Below are 18,117 nucleotides of genomic sequence, written 5' to 3'. Positions count from 1 at the left end.
ACCTAACGTGCATCGGGCGAATCTGTAACCTGCTTGCCCTTTTGTAGCTCCTACCGCGCACAGTGTTTGCGCGCCGCGTTAGATACCCACCTGCCACCGAACTTGGCACTGAACACACGCCGCGTGCCTCGCGGCGAGGAAGTTCGCTCGAACCAGAGTCGGGTGCGTTTCTTAAGGCGAGGAACCGGCGTCGCGCCGCGGCAGCCCGTTTCTCGAGTCTCTCGTGAGTCGAGTAATGACACGGTGTATGCACGTATATGACTAGCTTACCCTCGATTGACCGCCTCTTCGTGCCATCTTTCATACGCGGCCGTATTTATGCGTGTGTTCCGCCGCCTGGTTAGGCACAGGACGGCGGCAGAGCAGTTGGCGTTCCTCGCCTCACCTACAGCGAGCGCCCGCCGCTCGGAGACTCGTATTTGATGAATGTTCGCCGTCGCAGTTTATCGACTCGTTTCGTGCCTGTTAACGCCGCGTCGCCGTCACGCTTCGCGCAGCCTTTGACGGGCCGTGGCGTCTCGTGGGGGGGCAACGAAGCAGTTTGGCTTTCCGATCCTATAGAACCGGTTCAACAGTGCGCGCTTTTTACCGTTGGCGAATCTTCCGCGTTGCGCACCCATTGGGTTTGACGTCCGCATGAACCCAACTCGCCGGCTGCATTCTCGCACGCATGGCTGTCGGCTATGTACTTGATCGGAGCGCTTAAAGCACGCGCGGATGGATTGCCGATTGCGCGCCGTTCGTCCAAGACGAATGACCGCGGACCTCCTCCTAAACTGCTCCGCTATCCCACGGCACGATGGAAATGTGAAGGCCGCACGACATTTCGCCTTCGCATGTGTTAGCCCTGCGAAGGTATACGGCGCCGCCCGTGTCAAGCAAAACACACGAAAACGCGAGCTTCGGCAATGCTAACTGCGCGTGCTTATGGTAATCGCAGTAAATGGGCGAGTAATTGTTGAGAATGCGTCTAATCGCTTTAGTTTTCTTTATTTCGTTATTTGTTCGTCCCCGTGTTGGGTTTTGGGCATGTCGCGGGACTTCTGTCATCGAGCAGCAGGGTCAAGCCGCCTGTGGAATGGCGACGGTGCGGTTACGCCACCGCGCCACCGTAAGATGATCGCACGCACGCACTCCTACCCGCTTTATACGACTTCGTGCGCTGAGACTTGCACATTCCGCGTCGTTGTGTACCGTGTATGAAACGTAGTCTGGAGTTGTGTACATTCGCGATTATTTTTACGCTTATTTGTGCAAAAGTATAGATGTATAATTTAGAACTGTAATATTTATGTATATGTCAGGAAGATCAGAATCCTGGGGCCGAAATGCGAAAACACCCGTGTGTACGTTGATTTAGGTGCCCGTTAATGAAACCCAGGTGGTCCAAATTATTCCGGAGTCCCTCACTACGGCGTGCCTCATGATCAGGTCGTGGTTTTGGCACATAAAATCTCATAATTTAATTTTCTAGGGAGATGATCACCATCATCGGTCCACGCTTACGGCGCGTGATTACAGTCTAAAGCGGTGTAAGCGTTTTTGCTGCGTGCTTCGAACAACATCGCCGACCTGCGCCTCAACACAATGCGAATTACACGTGGCGCCTGTCACCTCTGTCCGCACGCCCAAATGTACGTAAAACCTTCCCCAGCTGGCTTGATACCTATGACACGGGTACAGTCATTAACGTGCAATCACTGAAGCTGCTGGCGTTTTACTGTCCATTATCTAACACCTATCTTGTCTCACTTGAGCGTCAGAAAGGGTGCTGACGTAAGAATGCGTTAATAAGGTGGAGAAATTACCAAGCTATACATTCCGCAACGACACCGTAAGCAATGACGGCTGTTGAAACGCCCTCCAGCGGAGAGTGACGTGCTGCTAGTTGCGTGCACTGGGGAGAGCGTAAGTCAGTACAGAAAAGTGTACTTGGGAAATGTCACGTAGACGCGCTTTTACGTAACAAGGGGAAGGATATGTAACGAGCATGACTGTTGTGTGCGAGGACCCACGAGCGCGCAAGTTGCCGTGGTTGTGCAAATGATTTCCTTCAGAAGAATATTTCGCGATTTAAAAAAATAAATAAAAATCAGCTGTCTCGGATGTTTCCTTCTCGTTCCCGGCCATACATGAATTATTTATGTTCCTTGCGTGTGTGCGTGTGTTTTTCCTATTCCTCTTTTTAGGCGAACCTTCTTTTTTTTTTTCCTCCATAGAGTGTTATACACACGTATCACATCGGTACTCGCTTACAAGGCTTTTAACGTCGGAATCAGATACCCAGAAGTGGCGCCTTGACAAGACAAGTATTTTCGCAGATCGAGCAACGGAACGGAAACGGGTTTAAATATATAGATATATATATAACTTGCAATATAAATAAAGTAACTTGCAGATTTATAAATCTATAATTTATAATTACAAACTTCTAGTTCTTCTTCAAACTTCAAACTTCTTCAAAGCGAACGTTATGCTCAGGAACAGGCCGCGTAAACAAACTTGACGATTGTCGCTCACTTTCACCTCCAGCGAACCGTCAGGGACTTGGGAAGCCAGCGATGATGTCGATGTCCCGACACGACCTGAACCGTGTGTATGTACTTCGGCGGCCCACGTCGCCAGCGTCGTGCAGGGTCGTTTTCTCTCCCGAACCGGAAGCGAAAGAAGCAATAACGCCACGAACTCAGCATCAGTCGAACGAACACGCGGCGCACGACGAAAGAGCCTAGAAGCGCACCAGAAATGAAGGTAAACTGAAGACAAGCCGCGAAAGGTGAGCACGCAGAGCGGAGAGCACACTGCACGCAGCACCCTCGACGCTCACCGCTTCAGTGCCCTGCAGACACAGGCAGTGCTCCGTGACGTCAAAGTAAAGAGAAGAAACAAGGAGGGGGCGAAGTGTGGGGGTGGGGGTGGAGGGGGCTGCGGTCGCGACCATGGCCCTTTGTTTCTCAGAAGCGCGTGGACGCGGTTCGTGGCAAGGGGTTCGTTCGCCGAGCCCATCAGTAGGAAGGCCCCGGTGCGCCCTGGAACACTGTCCCTTCATCGCCGGCTCCCGTTCCCACAGTTGGGACGGACTCGGCAGCATAGGAAAAAAAAAAAAAAGAGCGCTTGCGTACGAAGAAGAAAAACAAGCAAAGGTCAAAAACAAAGAAACAGGAAGCTGCCGTCGCCGTGTTGGCCAGATTGGTGCATGTCCGCGATGGTTGGTGACACGCTTCGTTGGCGAGCGTGGGTGCATGCCCCGCGCGCGCATGCAGCTATACGGCTATTACTGCTTCTCCGCACGTCAACTTTCGCCCGCGCATGAACTTGCGGCCTCTTCAGGGTTCGTTGCGTGTCGAGGAGCTCGTTCCCGGAATCGAGTGGCTTGATTTTCGAAGCCAGAACACTCGCGAGCGTTGAGACAGTGGCTGTACTGCATAAGAAGCGGCTATAATAAATCGGAGGTATAGGGGCTGCATTCCCAGTTTTTCCCGTCGCTTGTGCTTTCTTCGCAAACGGTCCGAAATAACGCCCGGCGTGCCACTTTACTTCTTTAGCGACAAACTTGGTCTACACTTATACAAATGGCGATATATTGCAACTCCTTATTCTAGTTCTGCAGGTGATTCTGCCGTCGCTGTAAGAGTGGTACTACTCTTTGAACGCAAGTTGAACTGAAGATGGTCATAAAATTAAGCTGGAGTCCTCCAACACGTCGCCTCTGATAGTCGTCGTGCTGCTGTCAAACAATACTACCAATTAGCTATTAAATTATTCAGTCTCCACCCGGCTGCTTTGGAACGTTAAATTAGTCCATATTCTGGTGTTAAACCGAGATGGCCAAAGGGACGAGCGTAGTTTTTGCGGTTTGCTCTGATTGCTCCAAACGATCAGTGGCCTAACGGTGCATCTCGTGATATTCTTCGTGCGCGTTTAAGACGATGCACGCGCAGCTGCCGCGCGCGACGTAGCATGAACAGCCACCTACCTCGTCGCTATATTCAAAACGAATTTCCAAGTATATGCGAAATATGAAAAATTAACATAGAAAGGAAAAGAGGTAATGTAATTCGTGGATCTCAACCAATGAGAATTCCGGTCGTCTACCAGAAAAGAACCAGCATGCGTGCAGCATACAGGATTGGGACATATATCCCCGGTAGATCTATTCGAGTACAAAACTGCTGACACGTCGCGCTGGAGGGAGGAAACAACCGCTTCCCCACGGACCCGTGAACAAAAAACGAGAAGCGCGCTAATTTTATGTTTATTACAAATAACTTTTAGTGCGTAAACGGTACATCCGTAGCATGCCGGGAGCACATTTTTGCAAAACGGAACACCTGTCAGCGTTGACCAGGGACACGTGCCAGATCGTACGCGGCCTGCGGGGCCCCTGCAGCCGTCCGTTAAACCTCGGACGTCCACGCCACGCGAAGCTCGTTCATCGTGGAAGCACCCGCGCGGCGAGACGCAGATCATCGCGCTGCAGCGCGAACAATGGCCTCCGCGTAGGAAGAGAAGGCTGGCATGCAGTGGCGCGGCTCCCGAAAAACCAGTGCAACGCGCGCGCGCGTTCTCCGTGCCTCTCTCGTGAGAAGTCCTCTCGCATCGGAGCGATGATGACTCGCACCGCTCGCGCTGATGGTTCCTCGGGCGGCGAGCCGCGCTGCTCGCTCGCCGGTGCTCCCGAGCTGCACCGCCGCCGCTCCTCTTGCCCGAGATCGGCAGCCTGATGACCCGACGTGCCGTGGGTGCTTATGGACACGACTCGGTTGCCTCCCGGCGCGCGCACTTTTCCTCTCCGACACGTGTGCGTGTGTGCGTGCGGTGCAACAGCGGCGCGGCGATCCTTCTTCGTCCGGGCGTGAGAGCGTCTGTGCGTGTGTCAGTGGCGCGCACGCAGCAACACCGCTGTTCGTGTGCACGCTGGACTCGCGATGGGAGAGCTACTGTGGCACGGTCGCGCGGCACTCTTTTGCACTCGTCGCGGGCTGCCGCTGTTGTGTTGCGCGCGGACAATGCCGCGGAGGAGTCTTGCAGAGCGGCCGCTGCCAAACGAGGCTGGACGAGGAAAGAAAAATCGGCGCCGCGTGCTTAGCCACTTGATGAAGGAGAGACATCCCGCGCTCTCTCTCTCTCGCGTCTTTGGTCTCTCGAAACGCGCGCGCTCCGCGATAGCTGTTCGCTTTCTGCTGCGCAGACGCAGCACGCAAGTTCGCGTGGCACGAGTATAAATATGCACATACACATGCTCGTGTACACAGGCAACAAATAATAATAATAATAATAATAATAATAATAATAATAATAATAATAATAATAATAATAATAATAATAATAATAATAATAATAATAATAAATGTCCACGGACCACGACACGAGCACGAGCAGACGTTTTCTTGAAGTATCACAACGATCGCGTGTACGAGATGTACGATGTCATCTAATGCTGCTCAATTTGAGTGTTCGATAGGCAGTTCGTTACTTTACTTTATACCGCTGTAAAACGCACACCTGCGACTCTATTAAGACGAAGTCTCGGCTAATTACGCTCATAGTCGATGAAAGGCTTGCATAACCTCGAGAACCTCCAGTCCGCGGAGTACATAAACGGTAACGTGCGCGGGCCACGCCATTTCCTCACAAAAGAGCGCTTGTTGCGCCAAGAAGGCGCACGCTTTATATAAGGTGCACCCTCTGCTGCCTGAAACAAGGCGCCGTAGAGGAGGGGGAGCGGTCTATGATACAGGAGAGCAGGGCGGTTGGCGCTGCGAGGTGAGGCGGTGAGCTTAGTCGGGGCTGATTCAAATAGGGCAACTCGTTAGCGTAGCTTAATAGCGGCCCCTTCCACCTCACGACCCTGGCCAGAACCCGAGGCGCGCCGCCGACGCTCGGCTGGCCTTATGCAAATGAGGCCAGCTGGGGCCGATGAATGCATAGCATGTGCTTAACGATCAAAGGGTAGTGGAACGGAGGTGCGAGGTCCTCAGTGCGGGGAGACCGCATGACATCTTGCGGTATAAGGCTATCAGAGCAAGAACTATCAACGCTTGGAAGCGGATCGATGTGTAAGCGTAAGGTAGGTATATTGATAGACAAGAATGCCTGCTACAACGCTTCTTAAGATGGCCTACTAAATTTAGCCTCGTCTTACGTCTTTGCCACCCGCAGGTGTCAGCAGCTGCGGTCAATCGTCGTCGCCGTGTTCGCGTTGTAGCAACCGCAGATTACTTTGTTGGCGGCCGCCAGTTATACTGCAAACGTCGCATTGCTAACAACGCCGTCACACTAGGATGTCTGAGAAAAAAATGAAATTAATGTTTTTGGTACAGCTCCATATGCCCTAGGCGACGCGAGATACTCTCTAGTACTTTATTCAAAGAACTGTGCCTGTCACAGTCGCTCTGATTGTGTGTGTAATTGTTCGTCATTATTGGCGAGTGCCTATACACTCGGTAATCTGGAAAGTTAGGCTAGTTGGTGATAGAGAGAGAGAGAGAGAGAAGGGACGAAGGAAAGGCAGGGAGGTTAACCAGACTGAGTCCAGTTTGCTACCCTACACGTGGGGAGGGGAATGGGGAGTTGGTGATTAATCATCATACCTTGCTGGTGAAGCAGCGCACTAACACGGACACAGTGAAAATACAATGAAGACACACACTGTGTCTTCACTGTGTCCGTGTCAGTGCGCTGCTTCACCAGCAAAGTATGATGCCTATACACTGTTGCTTCTCCTGATGGATGTCGCGTGTTTCAAGTGACATCTCCCTATAGTCGCGCTCGGGCGTGATGTAAGGCGGCGCTTTTGTTAACTCACGGTGACATTGTTAGACAGAAATGCAGACTTCAGTGTTCTTAAAGGGTTACTAAAGGCAAATACTAACTCGACGTATACAGTTTAAATACCATTCCATAAACCTCGCAACACGTGTTTCGTGCCAAGGAAAGACGTAGTTTACGAGAAAACTGCATCTGAAGGCTCAACATACCTCTGTCGCCACTCCGATTTCCCGCCACCCAATCGGGAAGTGGTAACGTTGCATACACCAACACCGCACTTTGCGGCTGTCGTTGAGTAAAACGGTGCCCTAGAGACGGCGGTGCGCTGTTTTGCGCAAAACACAAATGCCTGGTCACGGAGAAATCGAGCCATGACAGAGCGGTGGATTCACCGCTGCAGCTGCTTTTGGTCAAGTGGCGTGGATCATTCGGGCATCCCGCGACATCACATAGAAGTGGAATTGTCTGCTACTTGCAGTTTGTGCGAGTTTCACGAGCCAGCAATACCAGTGTAGCACTACGCAATAACGAAACTACTCAAGCGCAAAAGCCCGTGCGGCGCACAGTCGATCGAGCGAAAACGAAACCTTTCGACCGCCCGCGTCGTTGTCAAGGGCACCGTCAATCAGTGATTTTTTTTTTCTGAAAATGAAATAGAACTGGACAAGTAACATTTTCATTCGTCTTATAATGTAATACATTGATGTTTTTGTAACGACTGGTTGAGTGCTAGTGACAGAACTCAGATGAGGATTGCCTTCGTCATCGGGCACGTACTTGAATTTCCAGGAAGAGTCTCTAATCGTATCCTGCATTTAACCCGATTACTAAGACTCGGTTTGCGATAATATTGAGGCGTTAGAGATTCTCGAGCACTAGTCTATCACTTTAGCGTGACTTAGTATTTGCGTTTAGTGTTCCTTTAAACACGACTAATGATAAGTACAGAGTGTGCGTAAATTGATTAATGGGGTCAGTGGCCCAACAAGAACTTTGTACCGCACAATGGGGCGTGTAATAAAAAAAAATCACCGCCCAAGCGCTCGCACAGGTGATTAACCAGCGAAGCTGAAACGTGCGGCCCCGGTGTTTATCACTGGGTTAATTCCCATGGTTCATCTAACGACGGCTTAGTAGACTGCCGGAATCTAACGTACACAGTTGCTGCTTGCGCTCGGTTGCACGAGCCCTATCTTGTATTCAGGCTGCAGTATCGGCACGGCATAGATGAGCTCGTTCCCTGTTCTGCTCGCGGCGTTGCTGATCGAAAGCTGCCTGTTCCTCAGGCGTACGTATGACGCGTGGCCTACCCGTTTCGTAGCCGGAGAGAAACTGCTGCGCGTGAGCTCGGCTGCGACGGTGGGCAACGACGTCACTGCTGGCGCAGCAAATCGCGCGCCTCTCTTTCTCTCTCTCTCTCTTTTTTTTGCGCGTGCGAATGGGGTTGCGCCGGAGGAGTTTTCGGCATACAGGCGACATACGGGCAATCGGCTAGCCATATGCAGCTTAAAAGGGATGGGAATTAGGATTGGATACTGAACCACCGCCCCCCTTAATTCTGCCTGTATGGTGGTAGATCATCCAGTATGTGTCTCTGACAGTGAACAAGGGTGTGATCACTTCGAGCCTATGTAACGTAAAGCAAAGAATACCGACCACACTTACTTCAGTATCATACTATGTACTTGGTTTCCAGCTGAGGAATAAAGGTGTACAACTTAAACACACAGCAGAAACAGTCGACTCTAGAAGGTCGCCTGTCCTGCGTCTTGTGTAGTTACGTAGTTCCCACGTGGTAGGCAGAATAGGGCACATCCAGTGATCCTATGACTACCTCCATCCGGATACGAACTGAGTCGGGTTTCTTTTTTGTCGACGGAATGGCCGCGGGTCAATTTGTCGATATACCGGGAGAGTTCAATGCCCTGCAGCAGACATAATGTGTACAAGGACAGAAATATGAAGGCAGAAAGTGGAATAGGAAACGCCGGCCCGTTAAAGGAACATCAACGTAAAAGAGAGAAAGAGGGAGACAGAGAAATATAAGTAGAATCGAGGAAGCGGCGCTATCCTTGACGTAGCCGCTTTTGGGCGACATTTAGCCGCAGATGGCGGCGGCGGTGCCTCCGTCCCTCGAACACATAGCGTCAGGCCAAGGAGTCGTCAATGCTAATTGGACTCGGGAAGGGAGAACGAAAGGCGCGGCCGCAGGCGCACTTTGGAAGGGAAAACTGGCGCCCGTCTGTAAATGGGCTAACGACTTTCGTTTTCGCCGCTTCTGTCGAGCGCGCGCCGTTTATGCCGGGCCCCTAATTTGGTTTGATGAGTGTCGTCCGCATTCGGGATCGGCCGCTCGCGCCTCGAGAGTCGACGGGCCCCACCGCTGGCCGCCACAGATCTTGCTTCTTTCTGGGCAAAAAAGCACGTGACCGCGAGCCTGGGCGCGCGTTATAGGAAACCCAAATCCAGAGCAGCGCTTGAGAGAAAGGGCATCGTCTGTCAGGCGTTATTAGTTCACGGTTGACAGGAACACGTGGCGCACGGACTTGTAAAAACAAGTTTATAATTTCCACATATAGAATTTTCTTTTCTTTTTCGAACTGCATGCGTTTAAAGAGGGAGGGCGCCGGTGTGTACTACGCGTTCGTGCTCAGTGTCGTATATATACTGTCAGTCGTCATAATATATTTTTTTTTTTACTGACACGAGACTTCGCTGTCACGAAAAGTCTGAAAGAGAAAGGTAGTCAATGTTATCCGGAGAAGTTAGCCTAGCGGCATTCTTGGCTTGCTATGGTCAGCGTTGAAAGTATAGGGGGCGCTGCGCTTCTGTCCGACCACCGTTAGTTTCACTGCATATATATATATATATATATATATATATATATATATATTGGCAGTCTCTTTGAAGTTCTGCCATTCCATCTCTACCTCGACCACGTGACCGGCTTCCCAGACTTCACGCACATACAATTTTTTCTGCAACTTCGACACTCCTAATGCAAACGCGGCGCCAAGAAGAAAACACGCGCGCCTACCCACACGCACGCACGCACACCCTGCAGATATGCACGACGCCGCCGTGTGTAATTAATGAGCGAGCTTCTTTTCGCGATGATTCCCGTTTAATCACAGCTCGCGTAAACATCGCCCCAGCTCGCGTCCGTCTACCAAAGCGCGTGCCTGCGAGTCGCGAAAGCGCGGCAGCGCTCGAGTGGAGGTGCCGCGTTTCGAAATCGCGCTGAGGTCTCGTCAAGGTCTGGCTACGCGCGCGCCCCTACACGGGCCGGGCCGAGTGCTTATATTTGTGACCGCGGCCAATTACGGAACGCTGCTGCGTTTGCCGTTCGTGCTTTGGACAAGTTCGGTATTGCGCGCGTTGTGGCTTGCCAAGAATCTTGTGAAAGGCCTCAGAGCGGGAAGGTGTGCGTCCTTCTGCCCCTTTGCATGCACGAGACGCTGGGGGGATGAAGGTTTTCATAGCTTGCAGCTGGGAGTACGAGTGTGTCGTTTCCAAGGTCCGGGTCTTGCTTAGGGGTAACACTTGACGAGTGTTTCACAATTAATTACAGCTAAGAATAGACACTGTGACAGGTAGTTTCTACAGAGACTGCGAATATGATGAACAGGAACCGCTACTGTGTGCCTCGTAGTATCGGCGACCATAGCATGACCTCGTAACAAAAAGCGAGTCGCAAGATTGACCCCCATCGATCGCATCGTTGAGCAATTTAATTTTGATTTTCTGGCGCTTTGTTTCGTGCCAACGCGTGACTCGCTGAAGCTGTGTTGCTGATGCGGTCACCGTGATGTGATGGAACTATATGTGTCGCAAGAGCGCCTAGGAATGCAGTTCTTACGTCGTCTCTCTGTACAAAACAAAGCGTTGCGCTTGTCCTCCCATCCAGAAAAGGACGCTGCGATACGCACGATGCTCCGGGTCGACAACGCAGTACAACGCGTGTGGATTTCGGTTCATTTCGAGAAAGGGACCAATTCGATGCTTGATAACGGGGGCCGCACATGCGTACAGGTAGAGAAAGGGAGGATGGCATTGTGTCTTCGACGCCGAGTGTCTGAGAACGGCGGTGACGCGTGATCCAGACCATCCTTTTTGCTTGCAGCAAGCGCTCGGGAGGAAAGGAAATCCGCGAAGAAATAGAAACCTCAAAGAGAGTACAGGGCCTCTGCCGATGCCTGAACGAAAAGGCGACGCGCGCTGGAAATGGAGGGGGGGGGAGGGGGAGGAGGAGGAGTTGCAGGCACTGTCCTTCGGACCCTGGCTGCTGCCGAGCTGAACACGAGAAAGGAAGCGAGCTGCTTCGCCGTGTCGGGTTCTCCCTCCGAGGGCGCCGCCGAAGCAGGCGAACTTTGTTCGGACGGGCAGACGACGACACGACTCCCAGCGGAGGAGGACGAGCGGAAGACGTCCTGCGTGCCGGCGCAGTTCCGTGCAGCAGTGGTCGACGCTGGCTTCCGCTAAACGGCGAGCGCTTGAGCGCGACATATGCGGCGTTGTACTTGGTGAGCCGCGCGATCTTACACGTTCAGCTTGGCCTACTAGACGTTCGAGCGCGGAATATCATAGGAACACTTCAGTTTGTGTTTCAGTTTTACTGCTTTCAGTAAACCCTTAACGATAAACAACGACAGATGTTGAAAAGTTGAAATAAACAAACTAGGCCAGTGAAGCAAACATCTGTGGTGGAGAAAGGGTGCGCTGCGACAACTGCGCTGTTGCCTCAACTGAAGCTGCACGCCAGCGACCTCCACCTTACTGCACGCTTAACTACGACCACGGATGCGCTGCCTGACCGTGCTCGGTGGTGTCGGTTGTGCGTGTCTGTGCCAGCGTCTGCGCCGGCTGCAGAGGTGCACGCTGGAAGCGGTAACGCGATACCTTGCACCGAGGAGCCAGGGCGAAGGCGTCTGGCCGGGAGCGAAAACGGCCGTCGTGGCTTTGGCTGTGGGAGAAGAAGCACAAGGGGAGAGGACACCGAACTCTGGACGGAGAAACACAAGCGTCGGGTAATGGCGCCTGGTGAGCCGATGCACGTCTCAAACTGCATAAACGTACAGGATTGCAGGATACACGGCATCCGTGGGTATACCAATTCCCTGTAGGCTCGATGTAGATGGCGGTTACCTATCGCGCGTATTATCTCGACATTAAACTTCTTCGTGGCTGCGCAAGGCGTTCCTCTAAGCGCCAACAAAGCGACGTAGAGTGATAGCGGTATTCGACCATGTACCATATACTTCCACGCGATTAAACGCAAATCTAGATTCTCGTGCAAATACAGGGGCGGAAATTAACGAACCCACCCTATTGGGACGTTCGTTATACAGTAGTTCCTCCGGCCCTTCCTACACACGTGACAGTTCGTGCGTGTCTCCTATGCTACTTAACAGCATTTCATTTATTCTTTCGGGGAAAAAAATGAGGCAGAGGCGCACCCATGGTCGACGTGAATCTGGGCGGTGCACGCACCAACGCTCGAAGCATCGTCGTCTCGCGGGTAGATAGGGCACGCAACTTTATACCCGTAAACCAGCAGTGAAGAAGGCCCTGTTGTCTAGGCAAACCGGGCGGCGTAATCATTGCGATGCCGTGCACGACGGCCCTATACATGCCTCGCACGAAACGCGCCGGGGCGCGTTCAGCCCGTTTGAAGTTGCGCGCCCCTCTCTTAGCCAGCCGCCACCGACACCAGCACAACCACTTGGGGGCTATTACTTTTTGGCCGAACAATGGGAACGTCTCGGCGGTGTAGTATCGCGCCGCGCTCACCGCGAGTGTTGTAGCCGCCGGATCGCCACGCTGGAAAGATGGAAAGACGAAAAGAGAGAAATAATAGTTTGGGAGGATTGACGCTGAAGAACAACAAACGGGCCGCAGGCGACGACTGCCCGGCTTGGAATACCACGCGCGCTGAAGAACGAACGAAAGCAAGAGAATACGAAGGGCGTATCAGAGAGAGCGCAGCGAGCCGGCGTACGGCAGGAGCGAGAAAAACAAAACAAAAGAAACAAAACGCTGGAAGAAAATTGTTGGAAACTTCCAGGTACGGAGCTCGCGCGACCCATCGCTCGCTCGCCGTGTCTCGACGCGGCATATACTACTCCGCCGCGGGAGACGCCATTACTGTTATTACGGAGACGTGGTTCCACCGGTTGGCTTGCTTGCCTGCTTGCTTGGCCTATTGTTTCAGAGACGCGCTCGGAGAGAACAAGAAAGGGGGGTGGATAGAAAGAAAAGGACGCTGAAATAAATAAAGCACGAAACGACGGCGTTCGTCGTTGGCTGGACGCTGCTGGCAGCAAAGTGGGGGAGAAGTGCGTATATAGTGATGAAGCAGGAGGAAGATGGAGTGTACGGGAAAGGCTGGGTGTATTCTTGTGGGAGGCGAATTACAGCCGCCGCGTTAATTTCGGACGGGAACGCGCGCTCCACGGCACGTGCTCGAGCCCTCAGGACAACCAGCGGCAAGAGGCAAAAAATACATATATAAGAAGATAATAGTAAACGGCGGCGAAAGGCTAAGAATACGCGCTTACACGCACGCAAGACGCTGCCACTACAGACGCTCCCTTCCTACGTCGTGCAGCCGAGAGGGGAGGGGAGGTGGGGTAGGGTCGCAGTCTGTATATGCGCAGCTTCGCACGGAGTCTCACCCAGTAGGGTTCAGTGCGTGGTAGAGGCCCGGTGGTGCTCTAGTCGCCAAAATATAGCAAGGTGGACGAATGAATGAGACAACAAAACGGAGAAACACAAAGGCAAGGAATCGAGAGAGCAGGGCGTGCGGAGAGGCATAGTGGGGGAGGAGGGCTGGTGGAGGGATACAGCAGAGACGTTTGCGCATGGCTTTCTTAAAGGCGATTTCTCGAGAGTAGGCCCCTCCAATTATCCCCTGCTTCACGACGCGCTGCCTTGGTTGGTGTCGGAATGAAGCACATAAAGCGAGCTCGAAAGACAGTGTGCGTGAGAGACAGATGAAAGCAGTGCTGGCGAGAGAGAGAAAAAAATGACAAAAAGAAAGGGGGAGGAGAGAGGGCACACGCGAAAATGTAACAAACGATGGGCTGCGCGCACGGTTCGCGGCCTCGGCGCTGGCCAGCGCGGCGCGCATGCAGCTCGAAATTGAGGCAATTGAGGCAATTTGCTTCTCTGGCTTCTGGCTTGGCCGTTGGCTCGACTTCTTCTCCGGGCTTGGCGCAGACGAAACAGTTCGTTCTTGCCGCCCGCTCTTCCCCCCGCCTCCATCCCCTCTCATCCTTCTTCGCCTTCCTTTCAGAGTAGACGATGAAAAATGGAGGAAATGCGAGACGCCCCGCGACTGCCGCTTTGCCACAGTTAGACGAGCGTTCATTGATGTCGCAAGCGCAGAAAAGGCGGCCACCGGGAAGAGACAAAAAGAGAAAGAGAGAGAGATACGGTGGGGGAGGGGCTTGGTATACGGAGGCGAGACGACAAGAGACTCGAAGCCATCAAGTGAGCGCCAAACGATTATCAATGAAAATAAAGACAAAAGAAGAGAGCGTCAGACGGGAACTGGCAACGTTATACGGCGTTACTGGTTCGCAGCTGTTCCTTGCTTTCCGCCTCAGGTGCGTCCGGAACTGATGCTTGCTGGAGGCAATTGGCTGAGCTCCGGATTTTCTAAAGAAGTTTAACGTGCTTTCTCAGAAGCTTCCATCTTGTTCGATGGCCAACTCCTCTTCGAGAGGGAGGAAAGTAGACGGAGGGCGTCAATTTTAGCGAGCCTGCGCAATAGCATAGGTTTGCCGCTTGCTGTCCTCGAGAATAGAGACTATATATATATACACAGTTTGGTAGGAGCAAAGCAAGCTGGACAACCGTGTTCACAAGGCTCTTCCTTATATGGGTATAATTATTGCTTCCCGCAGACAAAGTTTCCATCGCTGTGCCCCTCTACAGCAAAAACGTAAAGCGTGCAGATGCGGGGTTTATCCCTTTGAGACGAGGACGCAGAACAAACGTTACCTAAAATGTGGCGCTGTCAGCTCCGTCGGTTGTGCGGCGTCTCCAAGACCTCAGCGCACTGCAGAAGAAAAACGAAACCTGGACTGTCATGCTGTGATTAAATGCGCACAATAAAAGCCTTGACGCCACGCGCAGTGGCGTCGGCATTCTTCAAGTGAGAGGTTACTTCATTAATGAACCCGTTTCACGTATTTTATGTTTGTAACTGCGACGCACATCAGGCCTGGTGTCTTACAAAGCACACCGATCATATCAGTCGACGCCTCTGGAATCATTAGCTTGACATGCGCTATCCGTCAAATTTATCAGCTCTCGTGAGACTGCTGTCACGAGTGGGCACTGGGTACCTTAACCTGGAGTGCAGGCGGCACAAATGAGAATCACAAGAGTGCATATCGAACTCCTTTAATTAGTGTAGGTGTGGCTAGATGACAGCCCACCTAGAAATTGACGTTGTATATTAATTAAGAAGCTGTCGAACATGACACGTCTTTACCTGAAAGTCGGGGTGGCCCCGAATAGTCCCACGATCTTTCGCGTAGCGTGGCAGCTCTAAATACCTTTAGCTATAGGTTGAAGCATTCGCAGTGGCAGCAATAAAAAATAAGCAAGCGTTTCGCGTCTGCTAAACGTTAAGACGAAAGCACTTAATTGGCACACTTTTTGTCACAATTAAGAGACGTTTATGACGAATTGTGGCGACTGTCCGTCGGAGCGCATGACAGAACTCACCTAAATCGCCGCACCTACTGCATGGTATACTGGGCTAGAGCCCTCAGCGTCTTCGCAGAGGGAGGATCAGTATGGGAACGCTGGCATGATGAACGGCGTCGGAGCCAGCTGTGGAAGACGATGACGACAAACGCGCGAGCAGTGCCATGGACGCGTCTCTGTGACCACGTGACGTATGCAATCAGGCACGCACAAGGCGCATCCTTAAGTAAACCAGAACCGTGGAGCAGTCGTGGCTTCACGGAAGCGTGCTCGTCTCGCACGCAGACCGAAATGCACCAAATTTTCTTTTCGAAGCCACTAATTTGCTTTGTTTACAGGAACCTTCCTGGGAAATGTGACGTCTACCCGAGCATTATAGACACCTAAGGCTTTCGTCTTAGAAAGGGTTGACGCTAAAACGCCCGTATCCTCGCAGCTTGTTCGCGAAGAGTTCGACGTTTTTAATATGGCAGTACCTCTACCTAAACCAAAGTTGTCTCAGGGCAAGGTGCAGTATTTGTGAACGAAGACGCCAATGATGGGAGTTCACATTTAGGGTGTACGTAAGAAGGGCGCAGCTCCTGTATCAGAAAAAATTTCTCATATTAAAGAGCGCTGGTCATCCATGCATGACCGCGACCGGCATGATAACGACTCGCGGATGGTGCCCAAGTTTTTTAAGTACGGACCCTAATCACTGACTGGCTGTTGTACCCCGTGGCTGTCTGCATCCTGTTCGCTTATCGACAGCTTTAACTTACAATTTTCAACGTAGGAATAGCGTTCGAAAAGAAATGCTAAAGTGTTGGCTGCACCTTCGTACAAAGCTCACGACAATGAAGTCGCTCGCCACTACGCTAATTATCCCCACGGCCTCATTCCCGCGCGACATTCCGAAAATATGACGGCAGTCTGTTTCACTTACATCGAAACAGACGGCAGCACTGCATGTACGCCCACAGGCGCCACTGCATGCTCTCATGTAGCGCCTTGCAGATTGCCTGGCCGCGCATCGCCGCCGCAGAGGCATAACAGAATCAGTCAGCAAAGACACAAAAGACGTGGTGCTCGAAATTGCGGCTGCGGCGTCGTCTCGTTCCTCCGGAGGTTGGAACAAGGTCGCGAAGCGCACGGGTATGTAGGGCCCCGCGCGGCGTTACCTCTCTCTGCAGCACCGCGCGCGGCTGTCCGCGCCGCGTGCGCGCGATAACGACGCTCCGAAGAAAGGTCCAGCGCGCGCCGCCGATATCGGCGCCGCCGCGGAGTACAGCTATATAGCGGGGTCACCGGGTCATCTTCATTTCGAGAGCATTACTCAAACTCGGCGCTGACACGGGCTGCGGGAGAGTAGCCCCGCGGGCGCGTGCTAACCATACTTCGTTCCGCTAAAAGCGTGCAGTGTCGCGGAAGTTGCAGAACGGACCTTAGCCGCGCTCCAGCGCGCCTTATTCACAAAGCTGGTTACGCTCGAGAACACTTCGTGATTCGGTTTCGTTTTGGCATCCTTGCAGCGGTGGCTGCTGTGATCCGGTACGGCGGTCAGGTCACGCAGGATCACGTGACTGGCCCGTTCTTCAGCCGACCGTACAGTCGTTGGCACGTTGTTACATGTTTTTACATGTTGCGCAGTCGAAATTTCGCGCATTACAAGTGCCTGATTGGCGGCTCTAAAGGATGCCGTAGCTCCGGCAAACGCTGCAAGGTATTACCGAGTTTGCACGTGAATGGATGGTTAGCCGCTGCGTCTCAGCCCAAGGACACGTCCCGCTGGCACAATTGCCTGTGTTATAGCGCGTGCAGGTTATATATGAGCGTCACAGGCACAACGTTTCAGTTGTGGAAGCGGCTCGTACCGAGAAGGGGACGTAAAGCGAACATAAATGAAAGAGCAGCAGACTGGAAAGAAGAGAAAACGGCGAAAGCCCTTCCGAAGCCGCTCATGCGCGGCGTGTCGAATGCTAATTTGACCGCTTGTTTCTTGCACGCTTAGGCGATTGCGTCGTGTTTTGCTTTCAGTGCCACGGCTGCCCTTCGCTCTGCTGTTGTATACTGCGCCGGAATTCTTGCGACGGTTGCGTCACTGACGAAGCAGGATCCGCATCGAATACGGCGGTCAAACAAGTCCGCGTCGTTATTTTCTTACCACTCGGTCGTAAAGTGGCTGCGCGCGTAATTACAAGCACCATCGCAATCTGCGCTCACTGCCTTGTCATGTTTTCGTTTATAAACTGGTTAGAGGAGCTACGCTTGGTAAACAATTGCGAAGCGCCGTCACTAACTAGCAAATGAACCTGATAGCTCTTCTGATGCAGGCGGCGTTTTTCTTATGCAAATACAGAATGGAGACATCTCGCGATAATTCGGCGAATTCACTGCAGGAGCCAAGCTAGCAACACTAAGTTCTGCCTATTATAAGTTGTTGTGGAGAAGGAATCGAGGCGTACGTGAATCAGGTAATGCGGGATCGAATGCGAAAAGAGAAATTATGAGATGAGCGTGCGATTACGCCAGTCCTGCACGCTGCGCGCATTGTTGACAGTGCGAAATGAGCATAGCGTTTGCGTGCCCTACAGCCTTTGTATATCATTCCTAGCCCGTTAGACAAGCCGTAGCTCTACGTAGGAGTGG

General features: G+C 52.4%; 1 protein-coding gene and 1 long non-coding RNA gene across 4 annotated transcripts in view; one reads left to right on the top strand and one right to left on the bottom strand.

Annotated features, from left to right (window-relative positions):
* Positions 1-15,522, bottom strand: part of LOC135904090 (uncharacterized) — a 181,717-nt gene extending 166,195 nt beyond the window's left edge. Inside the window, exons 1-2 of the long non-coding RNA XR_010565007.2 lie at positions 15,508-15,522; positions 14,776-14,833 (exon numbers count right to left, since the gene is read on the bottom strand). This is a non-coding gene — a long non-coding RNA (uncharacterized lncRNA). The remainder of the gene's footprint in view (positions 1-14,775; positions 14,834-15,507) is intronic.
* The window catches only part of svp (COUP transcription factor 2), a 154,128-nt gene that overhangs the window by 50,698 nt on the left and 85,313 nt on the right, over positions 1-18,117 (top strand). The gene's annotated exons all lie outside the window — the stretch shown is intronic.

Source organism: Dermacentor albipictus, chromosome 1, assembly GCF_038994185.2.
Source record: "Dermacentor albipictus isolate Rhodes 1998 colony chromosome 1, USDA_Dalb.pri_finalv2, whole genome shotgun sequence".
Classification (NCBI taxonomy): Eukaryota; Metazoa; Arthropoda; class Arachnida; order Ixodida; family Ixodidae; genus Dermacentor; species Dermacentor albipictus.
Note: the sequence above shows the minus strand (reverse complement) of the source record. Positions and strands in the feature narration are given on the sequence as shown.